Source organism: Protomyctophum bolini, assembly GCF_963924005.1.
Source record: "Protomyctophum bolini genome assembly, chromosome: 19".
Taxonomy (NCBI): Eukaryota; Metazoa; Chordata; class Actinopteri; order Myctophiformes; family Myctophidae; genus Protomyctophum; species Protomyctophum bolini.
This window is the reverse complement of record NC_137880.1, coordinates 21413063-21430701: the sequence shown is the minus strand read 5'-3', so window position 1 is coordinate 21430701 and position 17639 is coordinate 21413063.

The window sequence follows — 17639 nt, the reverse complement described above, 5'->3', positions numbered from 1 at the left end:
TTCCAACTGGCCTGGAAGCCAGACATAAAAGAGGGACTTTCCAACCAAGTTTTGGGCCACCTCAATTTCCCAAATTTTCAATTTCCGCAATTTCCAATTTCCGCAATTTGCAATTTCCTCAATTTCCGCAATTTCCAATTTCCCAAATTTCCAATTTCCGCAATTTGCAATTTCCGCAATTTCCGCAATTTTCAATTTCCGCAATTTGCAATTTCCTCAATTTCCGCAATTTCCAATTTCCCAAATTTTCAATTTCCGCAATTTCCGCAATTTTCAATTTCCGCAATTTGCAGTTTTTCATTGTCAAATTCATATAGTCACAGACTATTCTGTCAGATGATGGGCCAAAATGCATTGCTATTTCTTTTTAAATGTTTGACCTAATTCTTATCTGTAAAACTTTAGGTGGATAGGGTTCTTTCAAACATAACCCCCAAATGCTACTTTTCAGGAAACAGGGGGAGAGAGCACCGTCTCCCGATGGTCCTCCAACACCTTGATGTCATGACATGGGACTTGAACCGGCCAACTGACTGTAGCAGAGGCAACGGGCCAAGCGCTCCACACCATTACGCCACGGCACCTTTGGGCATTCAGCAGATGTCTCCGGGTGCTTTTGAGTTTTTATTTTTTATTCTAGCCTTGAAAAGTTCAAATTACTGCAGCATTGAGCTGTAGGAGGAACTCCCGATGGTCCTCCAGCACCTTGATGTCATGACATGGGACTTGAACCGGCTAACTGACTGTAGCAGAGGCATCGGGCCAAGCGCTCCACACCATTACGCCATGGCACCCTTGGGCATTCAGCAGATGTCTCCGGGTGCTTTTGAGTTTTTATTTTTTATTCTAGCCTTGAAAAGTTCAAATTACTGCAGCATTGAGCTGTAGGAGGAACACCCGATGGTCCTCCAGCACCTTGATGTCATGACATGGGACTTGAACCGGCTAACTGACTGTAGCAGAGGCATCGGGCCAAGCGCTCCACACCATTACGCCACGGCACCCTTGGGCATTCAGCAGATGTCTCCGGGTGCTTTTGAGTTTTTATTTTTTATTCTAGCCTTGAAAAGTTCAAATTACTGCAGCATTGAGCTGTAGGAGGAACTCCCGATGGTCCTCCAGCACCTTGATGTCATGACATGGGACTTGAACCGGCTAACTGACTGTAGCAGAGGCATCGGGCCAAGCGCTCCACACCATTACGCCACGGCACCCTTGGGCATTCAGCGGATGTCTCCGGGTGCTTTTGAGTTTTTATTTTTTATTCTAGCCTTGAAAAGTTCAAATTACTGCAGCATTGAGCTGTAGGAGGAACTCCCGATGGTCCTCCAGCACCTTGATGTCATGACATGGGACTTGAACCGGCTAACTGACTGTAGCAGAGGCATCGGGCCAAGCTCTCCACACCATTACGCCACAGCACCTTTGGGCATTCAGCAGATGTCTCCGGGTGCTTTTGAGTTTCTATTTTTTATTCTAGCCTTGAAAAGTTCAAATTACTGCAGCATTGAGCTGTAGGAGGAACTCCCGATGGTCCTCCAGCACCTTGATGTCATGACATGGGACTTGAACCGGCTAACTGACTGTAGCAGAGGCATCGGGCCAAGCGCTCCACACCATTACGCCACAGCACCTTTGGGCATTCAGCAGATGTCTCCGGGTGCTTTTGAGTTTCTATTTTTTATTCTAGCCTTGAAAAGTTCAAATTACTGCAGCATTGATCTGTAGGAGGAACAGGCCTTGAACATGGAATGTCTGTACTGAAACCCTGATGATTAGACCACTGCACCATCAGTCAGACACTCTCAGGCAAAGTCTCCTGGTAATTTTGAAGTGATCTTTTGTTCGTTAGCCTTCAGTTAGTAAAGTTTAAATAACACAGCATCATATTAATCAGATCTTTCTTAGCGCTGTTGAGGTCTTCTTTTGTATGATAGTGTAACAGCCGGGAATCGAACCCTGGTCTCCCACGTGGAAAGCCAACATCTTAACCACTACTACAATTAGAGTTATCCTCGTTTCTCATCATTTTGGACCGTGGGCTATAGCCCATATCGTACGGCATACTATAGCGCGCAGTTTTTCATCATTTTTGAAGATTTAAAAAAAATGACGAAATGACAAAAACTATGGGTTATAGCCCATGTTTTTTGAAATTTTGAAAAAAAAAGTTAGCCTCGTTTCTCATCATTTTGGACCGTGGGCTATAGCCCATATCGTACGGCATACTATAGCGCGCAGTTTTTCATCATTTTTGAAGATTTGAAAAAAATGACGAAATGACAAAAACGATGGGTTATAGCCCATGTTTTTTGAAATTTTGAAAAAATAAGTTAGCCTCGTTTCTCATAATTTTGGACCGTGGGCTATAGCCCATATCGTACGGCATACTATAGCGCGCAGTTTTTCATCATTTTTGAAGATTTGAAAAAAATGACGAAATGACAAAAACGATGGGTTATAGCCCATGTTTTTTGAAATTTTGAAAAAAAAAGTTAGCCTCGTTTCTCATCATTTTGGACCGTGGGCTATAGCCCATATCGTACGGCATACTATAGCGCGCAGTTTTTCATCATTTTTGAAGATTTGAAAAAAATGACGAAATGACAAAACCGATGGGTTATAGCCCATGTTTTTTGAAATTTTGAAAAAAAAAGTTAGCCTCGTTTCTCATCATTTTGGACCGTGGGCTATAGCCCATATCGTACGGCATACTATAGCGCGCAGTTTTTCATCATTTTTGAAGATTTGAAAAAAATGACGAAATGACAAAAACGATGGGTTATAGCCCATGTTTTTTGAAAATTTGAAAAAAAAAGTTAGCCTCGTTTCTCATCATTTTGGACCGTGGGCTATAGCCCATATCGTACGGCATACTATAGCGCGCAGTTTTTCATCATTTTTGAAGATTTGAAAAAAATGACGAAATGACAAAAACGATGGGTTATAGCCCATGTTTTTTGAAATTTTGAAAAAAAAAAGTTAGCCTCGTTTCTCATCATTTTGGACCGTGGGCTATAGCCCATATCGTACGGCATACTATAGCGCGCAGTTTTTCATCATTTTTGAAGATTTAAAAAAAATGACGAAATGACAAAAACGATGGGTTATAGCCCATGTTTTTTGAAAATTTGAAAAAAAAAGTTAGCCTCGTTTCTCATCATTTTGGACCGTGGGCTATAGCCCATATCGTACGGCATACTATAGCGCGCAGTTTTTCATCATTTTTGAAGATTTGAAAAAAATGACGAAATGACAAAAACGATGGGTTATAGCCCATGTTTTTTGAAATTTTGAAAAAAAAAGTTAGCCTCGTTTCTCATCATTTTGGACCGTGGGCTATAGCCCATATCGTACGGCATACTATAGCGCGCAGTTTTTCATCATTTTTGAAGATTTGAAAAAAATGACGAAATGACAAAAACGATGGGTTATAGCCCATGTTTTTTGAAATTTTGAAAAAAAAAGTTAGCCTCGTTTCTCATCATTTTGGACCGTGGGCTATAGCCCATATCGTACGGCATACTATAGCGCGCAGTTTTTCATCATTTTTGAAGATTTGAAAAAAATGACGAAATGACAAAAACGATGGGTTATAGCCCATGTTTTTTGAAATTTTGAAAATAAAAGTTAGCCTCGTTTCTCATCATTTTGGACCGTGGGCTATAGCCCATATCGTACGGCATACTATAGCGCGCAGTTTTTCATCATTTTTGAAGATTTGAAAAAAATGACGAAATGACAAAAACGATGGGTTATAGCCCATGTTTTTTGAAATTTTGAAAAAAAAAGTTAGCCCTGTTTCTCATCATTTTGGACCGTGGGCTATAGCCCATATCGTACGGCATACTATAGCGCCCCGTTTTTCATGATTTTTGAGGATTTGAAAAAAATGACGAAATGACAAAAACGATGGGTTATAGCCCATGTTTTTTGAAATTTTGAAAAAAAAAGTTAGCCTCGTTTCTCATCATTTTGGACCGTGGGCTATAGCCCATATCGTACGGCATACTATAGCGCGCAGTTTTTCATCATTTTTGAAGATTTGAAAAAAATGACGAAATGACAAAAACGATGGGTTATAGCCCATGTTTTTTGAAATTTTGAAAATAAAAGTTAGCCTCGTTTCTCATCATTTTGGACCGTGGGCTATAGCCCATATCGTACGGCATACTATAGCGCGCAGTTTTTCATCATTTTTGAAGATTTGAAAAAAATGACGAAATGACAAAAACGATGGGTTATAGCCCATGTTTTTTGAAATTTTGAAAAAAAAAGTTAGCCCTGTTTCTCATCATTTTGGACCGTGGGCTATAGCCCATATCGTACGGCATACTATAGCGCCCCGTTTTTCATGATTTTTGAGGATTTGAAAAAAATGAAAAAATGATGGGTTATATTGAAGCGTGCACCTACACACGCACAGGCGCACATGCGTATGCACACCTGGACCTGTAAATGAACAACACAAAAACTAAGGCACTGGTGTCGGACTTCTGGTTTACCGGAACGGGGTTCAACTCCCTGCAGTGCCCTGCTCAATGTGTTGTATTTACCGGAAAGGATGGGAAACATTAGCAAATTGCGGAGTGTTAGAAAAAAAAGGATGGGTTATAGCCCATGTTTTTTCATTTTTTTGAAAAATTGCGGAAATTGCGGAATTTTGAATTTAGAATTTGGTATCCAAATGGGCCATTTTATTTCAGAACCATCGTTTTTTTCATTTTTTCATTTTTTTCAAATCCTCAAAAATGATGAAAAACGGCGTGCTATAGTATGCAGTACGATATGGGCCAGGTCCAAAATGATGAGAAAAGAGGATAACTCTAATTGTTGTAGTGGTTAAGATGTTGGCTTTCCACGTGGGAGACCAGGGTTCGATTCCCGGCTGTTACACTGTCATACAAAAGAAGACCTCAACAGCGCTAAGAAAGATCTGATTAATATGATGCTGTGTTATTTAAACTTTACTAACTGAAGGCTAACGAACAAAAGATCACTTCAAAATTACCAGGAGACTTTGCCTGAGAGTGTCTGACTGATGGTGCAGTGGTCTAATCATCAGGGTTTCAGTACAGACATTCCATGTTCAAGGCCTGTTCCTCCTACAGCTCAATGCTGCAGTAATTTGAACCTTTCAAGGCTAGAATAAAAAATAAAAACTCAAAAGCACCCGGAGACATCTGCTGAATGCCCAAAGGTGCCGTGGCGTAATGGTGTGGAGCGCTTGGCCCGATGCCTCTGCTACAGTCAGTTGGCCGGTTCAAGTCCCATGTCATGACATCAAGGTGCTGGAGGACCATCGGGAGTTCCTCCTACAGCTCAATGCTGCAGTAATTTGAACTTTTCAAGGCTAGAATAAAAAATAAAAACTCAAAAGCACCCGGAGACATCTGCTGAATGCCCAAAGGTGCCGTGGCGTAATGGTGTGGAGCGCTTGGCCCGATGCCTCTGCTACAGTCAGTTAGCCGGTTCAAGTCCCATGTCATGACATCAAGGTGCTGGAGGACCATCGGGAGTTCCTCCTACAGCTCAATGCTGCAGTAATTTGAACTTTTCAAGGCTAGAATAAAAAATAAAAACTCAAAAGCACCCGGAGACATCTGCTGAATGCCCAAGGGTGCCGTGGCGTAATGGTGTGGAGCGCTTGGCCCGATGCCTCTGCTACAGTCAGTTAGCCGGTTCCAGTCCCATGTCATGACATCAAGGTGCTGGAGGACCATCGGTAGTTCCTCCTACAGCTCAATGCTGCAGTAATTTGAACTTTTCAAGGCTAGAATAAAAAATAAAAACTCAAAAGCACCCGGAGACATCTGCTGAATGCCCAAGGGTGCCGTGGCGTAATGGTGTGGAGCGCTTGGCCCGATGCCTCTGCTACTGTCAGTTAGCCGGTTCAAGTCCCATGTCATGACATCAAGGTGCTGGTGGACCATCGGGAGTTCCTCCTACAGCTCAATGCTGCAGTAATTTGAACTTTTCAAGGCTAGAATAAAAAATAAAAACTCAAAAGCACCCGGAGACATCTGCTGAATGCCCAAAGGTGCCGTGGTGTAATGGTGTGGAGCGCTTGGCCCGTTGCCTCTGCTACAGTCAGTTGGCTGGTTCAAGTCCCATGTCATGACATCAAGGTGCTGGAGGACCATCGGGAGACGGTGCTCTCTCCCCCTGTTTCCTGAGATGTAACGGTTGGGGCTTATGTCTGAAAGAACCCTGTCCAGCTAATCTTTTACCATGAAAATGTCCAATTTAACATACTCTTACCACCTCTCAGTGTGCCATTTTCCAACTGGCCTGGAAGCCAGACATAAAAGAGGGACTTTCCAACCAAGTTTTGGGCCACCTCAATTTCCCAAATTTGCAATTTCCGCAATTTCCAATTTCCGCAATTTGCAATTTCCTCAATTTCCGCAATTTCCAATTTCCCAAATTTGCAATTTGCAATTTCCGCAATTTCCGCAATTTTCAATTTCCGCAATTTGCAATTTCCTCAATTTCCGCAATTTCCAATTTCCCAAATTTTCAATTTCCGCAATTTCCGCAATTTTCAATTTCCGCAATTTGCAGTTTTTCATTGTCAAATTCATATAGTCACAGACTATTCTGTCAGATGATGGGCCAAAATGCATTGCTATTTCTTTTTAAATGTTTGACCTAATTCTTATCTGTAAAACTTTAGGTGGATAGGGTTCTTTCAAACATAACCCCCAAATGCTACTTTTCAGGAAACAGGGGGAGAGAGCACCGTCTCCCGATGGTCCTCCAACACCTTGATGTCATGACATGGGACTTGAACCGGCCAACTGACTGTAGCAGAGGCAACGGGCCAAGCGCTCCACACCATTACGCCACGGCACCTTTGGGCATTCAGCAGATGTCTCCGGGTGCTTTTGAGTTTTTATTTTTTATTCTAGCCTTGAAAAGTTCAAATTACTGCAGCATTGAGCTGTAGGAGGAACTCCCGATGGTCCTCCAGCACCTTGATGTCATGACATGGGACTTGAACCGGCTAACTGACTGTAGCAGAGGCATCGGGCCAAGCGCTCCACACCATTACGCCACGGCACCCTTGGGCATTCAGCAGATGTCTCCGGGTGCTTTTGAGTTTTTATTTTTTATTCTAGCCTTGAAAAGTTCAAATTACTGCAGCATTGAGCTGTAGGAGGAACACCCGATGGTCCTCCAGCACCTTGATGTCATGACATGGGACTTGAACCGGCTAACTGACTGTAGCAGAGGCATCGGGCCAAGCGCTCCACACCATTACGCCACGGCACCCTTGGGCATTCAGCAGATGTCTCCGGGTGCTTTTGAGTTTTTATTTTTTATTCTAGCCTTGAAAAGTTCAAATTACTGCAGCATTGAGCTGTAGGAGGAACTCCCGATGGTCCTCCAGCACCTTGATGTCATGACATGGGACTTGAACCGGCTAACTGACTGTAGCAGAGGCATCGGGCCAAGCGCTCCACACCATTACGCCACGGCACCCTTGGGCATTCAGCGGATGTCTCCGGGTGCTTTTGAGTTTTTATTTTTTATTCTAGCCTTGAAAAGTTCAAATTACTGCAGCATTGAGCTGTAGGAGGAACTCCCGATGGTCCTCCAGCACCTTGATGTCATGACATGGGACTTGAACCGGCTAACTGACTGTAGCAGAGGCATCGGGCCAAGCTCTCCACACCATTACGCCACAGCACCTTTGGGCATTCAGCAGATGTCTCCGGGTGCTTTTGAGTTTCTATTTTTTATTCTAGCCTTGAAAAGTTCAAATTACTGCAGCATTGAGCTGTAGGAGGAACTCCCGATGGTCCTCCAGCACCTTGATGTCATGACATGGGACTTGAACCGGCTAACTGACTGTAGCAGAGGCATCGGGCCAAGCGCTCCACACCATTACGCCACAGCACCTTTGGGCATTCAGCAGATGTCTCCGGGTGCTTTTGAGTTTCTATTTTTTATTCTAGCCTTGAAAAGTTCAAATTACTGCAGCATTGATCTGTAGGAGGAACAGGCCTTGAACATGGAATGTCTGTACTGAAACCCTGATGATTAGACCACTGCACCATCAGTCAGACACTCTCAGGCAAAGTCTCCTGGTAATTTTGAAGTGATCTTTTGTTCGTTAGCCTTCAGTTAGTAAAGTTTAAATAACACAGCATCATATTAATCAGATCTTTCTTAGCGCTGTTGAGGTCTTCTTTTGTATGATAGTGTAACAGCCGGGAATCGAACCCTGGTCTCCCACGTGGAAAGCCAACATCTTAACCACTACTACAATTAGAGTTATCCTCGTTTCTCATCATTTTGGACCATGGGCTATAGCCCATATCGTACGGCATACTATAGCACGCCGTTTTTCATCATTTTTTAATATTTGAAAAAAAATGACGAAATGACAAAAACGATGGGTTATAGCCCATGTTTTTTGAAATTTTGAAAAAAAAAGTTAGCCTCGTTTCTCATCATTTTGGACCGTGGGCTATAGCCCATATCGTACGGCATACTATAGCGCGCAGTTTTTCATCATTTTTGAAGATTTGAAAAAAATGACGAAATGACAAAAACTATGGGTTATAGCCCATGTTTTTTGAAATTTTGAAAAAAAAAGTTAGCCTCGTTTCTCATAATTTTGGACCGTGGGCTATAGCCCATATCGTACGGCATACTATAGCGCGCAGTTTTTCATCATTTTTGAAGATTTGAAAAAAATGACGAAATGACAAAAACGATGGGTTATAGCCCATGTTTTTTGAAATTTTGAAAAAAAAAGTTAGCCTCGTTTCTCATCATTTTGGACCGTGGGCTATAGCCCATATCGTACGGCATACTATAGCGCGCAGTTTTTCATCATTTTTGAAGATTTGAAAAAAATGACGAAATGACAAAAACGATGGGTTATAGCCCATGTTTTTTGAAATTTTGAAAAAAAAAGTTAGCCTCGTTTCTCATCATTTTGGACCGTGGGCTATAGCCCATATCGTACGGCATACTATAGCGCGCAGTTTTTCATCATTTTTGAAGATTTGAAAAAAATGACGAAATGACAAAAACGATGGGTTATAGCCCATGTTTTTTGAAAATTTGAAAAAAAAAGTTAGCCTCGTTTCTCATCATTTTGGACCGTGGGCTATAGCCCATATCGTACGGCATACTATAGCGCGCAGTTTTTCATCATTTTTGAAGATTTGAAAAAAATGACGAAATGACAAAAACGATGGGTTATAGCCCATGTTTTTTGAAATTTTGAAAAAAAAAAGTTAGCCTCGTTTCTCATCATTTTGGACCGTGGGCTATAGCCCATATCGTACGGCATACTATAGCGCGCAGTTTTTCATCATTTTTGAAGATTTAAAAAAAATGACGAAATGACAAAAACGATGGGTTATAGCCCATGTTTTTTGAAAATTTGAAAAAAAAAGTTAGCCTCGTTTCTCATCATTTTGGACCGTGGGCTATAGCCCATATCGTACGGCATACTATAGCGCGCAGTTTTTCATCATTTTTGAAGATTTGAAAAAAATGACGAAATGACAAAAACGATGGGTTATAGCCCATGTTTTTTGAAATTTTGAAAAAAAAAGTTAGCCTCGTTTCTCATCATTTTGGACCGTGGGCTATAGCCCATATCGTACGGCATACTATAGCGCGCAGTTTTTCATCATTTTTGAAGATTTGAAAAAAATGACGAAATGACAAAAACGATGGGTTATAGCCCATGTTTTTTGAAATTTTGAAAAAAAAAGTTAGCCTCGTTTATCATCATTTTGGACCGTGGGCTATAGCCCATATCGTACGGCATACTATAGCGCGCAGTTTTTCATCATTTTTGAAGATTTGAAAAAAATGACGAAATGACAAAAACGATGGGTTATAGCCCATGTTTTTTGAAATTTTGAAAATAAAAGTTAGCCTCGTTTCTCATCATTTTGGACCGTGGGCTATAGCCCATATCGTACGGCATACTATAGCGCGCAGTTTTTCATCATTTTTGAAGATTTGAAAAAAATGACGAAATGACAAAAACGATGGGTTATAGCCCATGTTTTTTGAAATTTTGAAAAAAAAAGTTAGCCCTGTTTCTCATCATTTTGGACCGTGGGCTATAGCCCATATCGTACGGCATACTATAGCGCCCCGTTTTTCATGATTTTTGAGGATTTGAAAAAAATGAAAAAATGATGGGTTATATTGAAGCGTGCACCTACACACGCACAGGCGCACATGTGTATGCACACCTGGACCTGTAAATGAACAACACAAAAACTAAGGCACTGGTGTCGGACTTCTGGTTTACCGGAACGGGGTTCAACTCCCTGCAGTGCCCTGCTCAATGTGTTGTATTTACCGGAAAGGATGGGAAACATTAGCAAATTGCGGAGTGTTAGAAAAAAAAGGATGGGTTATAGCCCATGTTTTTTCATTTTTTTGAAAAATTGCGGAAATTGCGGAATTTTGAATTTAGAATTTGGTATCCAAATGGGCCATTTTATTTCAGAACCATCGTTTTTTTCATTTTTTAATTTTTTTCAAATCCTCAAAAATGATGAAAAACGGCGTGCTATAGTATGCAGTACGATATGGGCCAGGTCCAAAATGATGAGAAACGAGGATAACTCTAATTGTTGTAGTGGTTAAGATGTTGGCTTTCCACGTGGGAGACCAGGGTTCGATTCCCGGCTGTTACACTGTCATACAAAAGAAGACCTCAACAGCGCTAAGAAAGATCTGATTAATATGATGCTGTGTTATTTAAACTTTACTAACTGAAGGCTAACGAACAAAAGATCACTTCAAAATTACCAGGAGACTTTGCCTGAGAGTGTCTGACTGATGGTGCAGTGGTCTAATCATCAGGGTTTCAGTACAGACATTCCATGTTCAAGGCCTGTTCCTCCTACAGCTCAATGCTGCAGTAATTTGAACCTTTCAAGGCTAGAATAAAAAATAAAAACTCAAAAGCACCCGGAGACATCTGCTGAATGCCCAAAGGTGCCGTGGCGTAATGGTGTGGAGCGCTTGGCCCGATGCCTCTGCTACAGTCAGTTGGCCGGTTCAAGTCCCATGTCATGACATCAAGGTGCTGGAGGACCATCGGGAGTTCCTCCTACACCTCAATGCTGCAGTAATTTGAACTTTTCAAGGCTAGAATAAAAATTTAAAACTCAAAAGCACCCGGAGACATCTGCTGAATGCCCAAAGGTGCCGTGGCGTAATGGTGTGGAGCGCTTGGCCCGATGCCTCTGCTACAGTCAGTTAGCCGCTTCAAGTCCCATGTCATGACATCAAGGTGCTGGAGGACCATCGGGAGTTCCTCCTACAGCTCAATGCTGCAGTAATTTGAACTTTTCAAGGCTAGAATAAAAAATAAAAACTCAAAAGCACCCGGAGACATCTGCTGAATGCCCAAGGGTGCCGTGGCGTAATGGTGTGGAGCGCTTGGCCCGATGCCTCTGCTACAGTCAGTTAGCCGGTTCAAGTCCCATGTCATGACATCAAGGTGCTGGAGGACCATCGGTAGTTCCTCCTACAGCTCAATGCTGCAGTAATTTGAACTTTTCAAGTCTAGAATAAAAAATAAAAACTCAAAAGCACCCGGAGACATCTGCTGAATGCCCAAGGGTGCCGTGGCGTAATGGTGTGGAGCGCTTGGCCCGATGCCTCTGCTACAGTCAGTTAGCCGGTTCAAGTCCCATGTCATGACATCAAGGTGCTGGTGGACCATCGGGAGTTCCTCCTACAGCTCAATGCTGCAGTAATTTGAACTTTTCAAGGCTAGAATAAAAAATAAAAACTCAAAAGCACCCGGAGACATCTGCTGAATGCCCAAAGGTGCCGTGGTGTAATGGTGTCGAGCGCTTGGCCCGTTGCCTCTGCTACAGTCAGTTGGCCGGTTCAAGTCCCATGTCATGACATCAAGGTGCTGGAGGACCATCGGGAGACGGTGCTCTCTCCCCCTGTTTCCTGAGATGTAACGGTTGGGGCTTATGTCTGAAAGAACCCTGTCCAGCTAATCTTTTACCATGAAAATGTCCAATTTAACATACTCTTACCACCTCTCAGTGTGCCATTTTCCAACTGGCCTGGAAGCCAGACACAAAAGAGGGACTTTCCAACCAAGTTTTGGGCCACCTCAATTTCCCAAATTTGCAATTTCCGCAATTTCCAATTTCCGCAATTTGCAATTTCCTCAATTTCCGCAATTTCCAATTTCCCAAATTTCCAATTTCCGCAATTTGCAATTTCCGCAATTTCCGCAATTTTCAATTTCCGCAATTTGCAATTTCCTCAATTTCCGCAATTTCCAATTTCCCAAATTTTCAATTTCCGCAATTTCCGCAATTTTCAATTTCCGCAATTTGCAGTTTTTCATTGTCAAATTCATATAGTCACAGACTATTCTGTCAGATGATGGGCCAAAATGCATTGCTATTTCTTTTTAAATGTTTGACCTAATTCTTATCTGTAAAACTTTAGGTGGATAGGGTTCTTTCAAACATAACCCCCAAATGCTACTTTTCAGGAAACAGGGGGAGAGAGCACCGTCTCCCGATGGTCCTCCAACACCTTGATGACATGGGACTTGAACCGGCCAACTGACTGTAGCAGAGGCAACGGGCCAAGCGCTCCACACCATTACGCCACGGCACCTTTGGGCATTCAGCAGATGTCTCCGGGTGCTTTTGAGTTTTTATTTTTTATTCTAGCCTTGAAAAGTTCAAATTACTGCAGCATTGAGCTGTAGGAGGAACTCCCGATGGTCCTCCAGCACCTTGATGTCATGACATGGGACTTGAACCGGCTAACTGACTGTAGCAGAGGCATCGGGCCAAGCGCTCCACACCATTACGCCACGGCACCCTTGGGCATTCAGCAGATGTCTCCGGGTGCTTTTGAGTTTTTATTTTTTATTCTAGCCTTGAAAAGTTCAAATTACTGCAGCATTGAGCTGTAGGAGGAACACCCGATGGTCCTCCAGCACCTTGATGTCATGACATGGGACTTGAACCGGCTAACTGACTGTAGCAGAGGCATCGGGCCAAGCGCTCCACACCATTACGCCACGGCACCCTTGGGCATTCAGCAGATGTCTCCGGGTGCTTTTGAGTTTTTATTTTTTATTCTAGCCTTGAAAAGTTCAAATTACTGCAGCATTGAGCTGTAGGAGGAACTCCCGATGGTCCTCCAGCACCTTGATGTCATGACATGGGACTTGAACCGGCTAACTGACTGTAGCAGAGGCATCGGGCCAAGCGCTCCACACCATTACGCCACGGCACCCTTGGGCATTCAGCGGATGTCTCCGGGTGCTTTTGAGTTTTTATTTTTTATTCTAGCCTTGAAAAGTTCAAATTACTGCAGCATTGAGCTGTAGGAGGAACTCCCGATGGTCCTCCAGCACCTTGATGTCATGACATGGGACTTGAACCGGCTAACTGACTGTAGCAGAGGCATCGGGCCAAGCTCTCCACACCATTACGCCACAGCACCTTTGGGCATTCAGCAGATGTCTCCGGGTGCTTTTGAGTTTCTATTTTTTATTCTAGCCTTGAAAAGTTCAAATTACTGCAGCATTGAGCTGTAGGAGGAACTCCCGATGGTCCTCCAGCACCTTGATGTCATGACATGGGACTTGAACCGGCTAACTGACTGTAGCAGAGGCATCGGGCCAAGCGCTCCACACCATTACGCCACAGCACCTTTGGGCATTCAGCAGATGTCTCCGGGTGCTTTTGAGTTTCTATTTTTTATTCTAGCCTTGAAAAGTTCAAATTACTGCAGCATTGATCTGTAGGAGGAACAGGCCTTGAACATGGAATGTCTGTACTGAAACCCTGATGATTAGACCACTGCACCATCAGTCAGACACTCTCAGGCAAAGTCTCCTGGTAATTTTGAAGTGATCTTTTGTTCGTTAGCCTTCAGTTAGTAAAGTTTAAATAACACAGCATCATATTAATCAGATCTTTCTTAGCGCTGTTGAGGTCTTCTTTTGTATGATAGTGTAACAGCCGGGAATCGAACCCTGGTCTCCCACGTGGAAAGCCAACATCTTAACCACTACTACAATTAGAGTTATCCTCGTTTCTCATCATTTTGGACCATGGGCTATAGCCCATATCGTACGGCATACTATAGCACGCCGTTTTTCATCATTTTTTAATATTTGAAAAAAAATGACGAAATGACAAAAACGATGGGTTATAGCCCATGTTTTTTGAAATTTTGAAAAAAAAAGTTAGCCTCGTTTCTCATCATTTTGGACCGTGGGCTATAGCCCATATCGTACGGCATACTATAGCGCGCAGTTTTTCATCATTTTTGAAGATTTGAAAAAAATGACGAAATGACAAAAACTATGGGTTATAGCCCATGTTTTTTGAAATTTTGAAAAAAAAAGTTAGCCTCGTTTCTCATCATTTTGGACCGTGGGCTATAGCCCATATCGTACGGCATACTATAGCGCGCAGTTTTTCATCATTTTTGAAGATTTGAAAAAAATGACGAAATGACAAAAACGATGGGTTATAGCCCATGTTTTTTGAAATTTTGAAAAAAAAAGTTAGCCTCGTTTCTCATAATTTTGGACCGTGGGCTATAGCCCATATCGTACGGCATACTATAGCGCGCAGTTTTTCATCATTTTTGAAGATTTGAAAAAAATGACGAAATGACAAAAACGATGGGTTATAGCCCATGTTTTTTGAAATTTTGAAAAAAAAAGTTAGCCTCGTTTCTCATCATTTTGGACCGTGGGCTATAGCCCATATCGTACGGCATACTATAGCGCGCAGTTTTTCATCATTTTTGAAGATTTGAAAAAAATGACGAAATGACAAAAACGATGGGTTATAGCCCATGTTTTTTGAAATTTTGAAAAAAAAAGTTAGCCTCGTTTCTCATCATTTTGGACCGTGGGCTATAGCCCATATCGTACGGCATACTATAGCGCGCAGTTTTTCATCATTTTTGAAGATTTGAAAAAAATGACGAAATGACAAAAACGATGGGTTATAGCCCATGTTTTTTGAAAATTTGAAAAAAAAAGTTAGCCTCGTTTCTCATCATTTTGGACCGTGGGCTATAGCCCATATCGTACGGCATACTATAGCGCGCAGTTTTTCATCATTTTTGAAGATTTGAAAAAAATGACGAAATGACAAAAACGATGGGTTATAGCCCATGTTTTTTGAAATTTTGAAAAAAAAAAGTTAGCCTCGTTTCTCATCATTTTGGACCGTGGGCTATAGCCCATATCGTACGGCATACTATAGCGCGCAGTTTTTCATCATTTTTGAAGATTTAAAAAAAATGACGAAATGACAAAAACGATGGGTTATAGCCCATGTTTTTTGAAAATTTGAAAAAAAAAGTTAGCCTCGTTTCTCATCATTTTGGACCGTGGGCTATAGCCCATATCGTACGGCATACTATAGCGCGCAGTTTTTCATCATTTTTGAAGATTTGAAAAAAATGACGAAATGACAAAAACGATGGGTTATAGCCCATGTTTTTTGAAATTTTGAAAAAAAAAGTTAGCCTCGTTTCTCATCATTTTGGACCGTGGGCTATAGCCCATATCGTACGGCATACTATAGCGCGCAGTTTTTCATCATTTTTGAAGATTTGAAAAAAATGACGAAATGACAAAAACGATGGGTTATAGCCCATGTTTTTTGAAATTTTGAAAAAAAAAGTTAGCCTCGTTTCTCATCATTTTGGACCGTGGGCTATAGCCCATATCGTACGGCATACTATAGCGCGCAGTTTTTCATCATTTTTGAAGATTTGAAAAAAATGACGAAATGACAAAAACGATGGGTTATAGCCCATGTTTTTTGAAATTTTGAAAATAAAAGTTAGCCTCGTTTCTCATCATTTTGGACCGTGGGCTATAGCCCATATCGTACGGCATACTATAGCGCGCAGTTTTTCATCATTTTTGAAGATTTGAAAAAAATGACGAAATGACAAAAACGATGGGTTATAGCCCATGTTTTTTGAAATTTTGAAAAAAAAAGTTAGCCCTGTTTCTCATCATTTTGGACCGTGGGCTATAGCCCATATCGTACGGCATACTATAGCGCCCCGTTTTTCATGATTTTTGAGGATTTGAAAAAAATGAAAAAATGATGGGTTATATTGAAGCGTGCACCTACACACGCACAGGCGCACATGCGTATGCACACCTGGACCTGTAAATGAACAACACAAAAACTAAGGCACTGGTGTCGGACTTCTGGTTTACCGGAACGGGGTTCAACTCCCTGCAGTGCCCTGCTCAATGTGTTGTATTTACCGGAAAGGATGGGAAACATTAGCAAATTGCGGAGTGTTAGAAAAAAAAGGATGGGTTATAGCCCATGTTTTTTCATTTTTTTGAAAAATTGCGGAAATTGCGGAATTTTGAATTTAGAATTTGGTATCCAAATGGGCCATTTTATTTCAGAACCATCGTTTTTTTCATTTTTTAATTTTTTTCAAATCCTCAAAAATGATGAAAAACGGCGTGCTATAGTATGCAGTACGATATGGGCCAGGTCTAAAATGATGAGAAACGAGGATAACTCTAATTGTTGTAGTGGTTAAGATGTTGGCTTTCCACGTGGGAGACCAGGGTTCGATTCCCGGCTGTTACACTGTCATACAAAAGAAGACCTCAACAGCGCTAAGAAAGATCTGATTAATATGATGCTGTGTTATTTAAACTTTACTAACTGAAGGCTAACGAACAAAAGATCACTTCAAAATTACCAGGAGACTTTGCCTGAGAGTGTCTGACTGATGGTGCAGTGGTCTAATCATCAGGGTTTCAGTACAGACATTCCATGTTCAAGGCCTGTTCCTCCTACAGCTCAATGCTGCAGTAATTTGAACCTTTCAAGGCTAGAATAAAAAATAAAAACTCAAAAGCACCCGGAGACATCTGCTGAATGCCCAAAGGTGCCGTGGTGTAATGGTGTGGAGCGCTTGGCCCGATGCCTCTGCTACAGTCAGTTGGCCGGTTCAAGTCCCATGTCATGACATCAAGGTGCTGGAGGACCATCGGGAGTTCCTCCTACAGCTCAATGCTGCAGTAATTTGAACTTTTCAAGGCTAGAATAAAAAATAAAAACTCAAAAGCACCCGGAGACATCTGCTGAATGCCCAAAGGTGCCGTGGCGTAATGGTGTGGAGCGCTTGGCCCGATGCCTCTGCTACAGTCAGTTAGCCGGTTCAAGTCCCATGTCATGACATCAAGGTGCTGGAGGACCATCGGGAGTTCCTCCTACAGCTCAATGCTGCAGTAATTTGAACTTTTCAAGGCTAGAATAAAAAATAAAAACTCAAAAGCACCCGGAGACATCTGCTGAATGCCCAAGGGTGCCGTGGCATAATGGTGTGGAGCGCTTGGCCCGATGCCTCTGCTACAGTCAGTTAGCCGGTTCCAGTCCCATGTCATGACATCAAGGTGCTGGAGGACCATCGGTAGTTCCTCCTACAGCTCAATGCTGCAGTAATTTGAACTTTTCAAGGCTAGAATAAAAAATAAAAACTCAAAAGCACCCGGAGACATCTGCTGAATGCCCAAGGGTGCCGTGGCGTAATGGTGTGGAGCGCTTGGCCCGATGCCTCTGCTACTGTCAGTTAGCCGGTTCAAGTCC